The sequence below is a fragment of the Dipodomys spectabilis genome, unplaced genomic scaffold, assembly GCF_019054845.1.
Source record: "Dipodomys spectabilis isolate Male_0828 unplaced genomic scaffold, ASM1905484v1 ptg000567l, whole genome shotgun sequence".
Classification (NCBI taxonomy): Eukaryota; Metazoa; Chordata; class Mammalia; order Rodentia; family Heteromyidae; genus Dipodomys; species Dipodomys spectabilis.
Window position 1 is genome coordinate 3,776,581 of NW_024871244.1, and position 1,383 is coordinate 3,777,963.

General features: G+C 39.4%; 1 pseudogene; it reads right to left on the reverse strand.

Annotated features, from left to right (window-relative positions):
• Positions 1-484: 484 nt before the first annotated feature.
• LOC122100151 lies at positions 485-1,174 on the reverse strand (annotated as a pseudogene).
• Positions 1,175-1,383: the final 209 nt, after the last annotated feature.

Below are 1,383 nucleotides of genomic sequence, written 5' to 3' on the forward strand. Positions count from 1 at the left end.
GCTAAAGGGCTAACAAAAGAGTTAGCAAAAAAAAAATTCACAACTCAAAATGGTACAGTTTTCACATGGCGATCTCTGCTTTAAGAATGCAAAAGACTATCATTTTAAGTGGAATGATCTCTACCTATAAATTACACTCAAATGACCAAACAAATCAGCATATGTTATGGAAGAAAGTAGAATATAGAAAGTACAAAGAGCTAGTCTCCAGGATTGCTTTACCAAATCTTAGCAAATTAACCATCATTTGAGGGGGAGAGACGGGGAGTTGCTGGGGGAATATGAATTAAGTGACTTTATGTTTAGAAAAAAATTATAGCTAAAGTATCTTTCAAAGACTATTTTAGACCTTTGACTGAATTGGAAATATGGCCAAATAAAATATTGCTCTTCATCACAAAAGTCCTGTACATTAAAGATTTGCACAGTTCCACAGGTGGAGGAGGGGGGGTGGTTATATCTAGAAAGATTTCTTTTAATGTTTATTATACCTAAACACTAATTCTTCTAAAAATGCTCTCCAAACTCTTGAGCAGAATTATCATACTCTGCAATTTAATGCTTCAATTCTTCAACAAAACACTCACCTATTTCATGTAAATTCTACCTCAGTGCCAACTGTATTGACTGTTCTAATGAACGATCTTTTTCAATCAGCATTTTCACAACCATCCCGAAAGTTTCGGAGTGTGGCCGATAAACCTTTGATGAAGGAACTGCTGAAGACCTTGAAGGTGACGTGTTTTGTGATGTTTTCAAAGACTGAGTAGAGGGCTGGGGAGGTAGCTCAGTGGCAGAGCGCTTGCCTTGCATGCATGAGGCCCTGTGTTCGATTCCTCAGCACCATACAAGCAAAAAGAAAAAAAAACTGGAAGTGGTGCTGTGGCTCAAGTGGTAGAGCGCTAGCCTTGAGCTGAAGAGCTGAGGTACAGTGCCCAGGCCCACAGTTCAGGCACCACAACTATGCTGAGACTTGTGGAATGAATATGCTCTGCTCTCTCCTGGAGCGTAACCCCTGCTGCTGAAACTGGAGCCAGATCTGTTGTGTGGAGAGTCCTTTCGACCTCCAGGTGACTCTGAAAAATGGATGCTCCCTTTTATGGGGAGAACGGTCTCTTGAAAAATGGGAAGAGTAGAAACTTTTCCTTCTAAAACCATCTCTTCTGTCCCTCATGGTGGCTGGAGAGTAGACAAGAAAGAGTGAAATTATATTTTATGTAGCTTATGTCCCCCTCTTTTTTATTCTTTTCATTTTTTCTCTTTCTTTTTTGCATGCCTTAATTGCTGTTCTGTGCAGCTGCAGATATATAACCTTCATCAATTATTATATGTTATCCCCCATTGGGTACACACATAATCCAGAAATTTATTACTCTATTCACA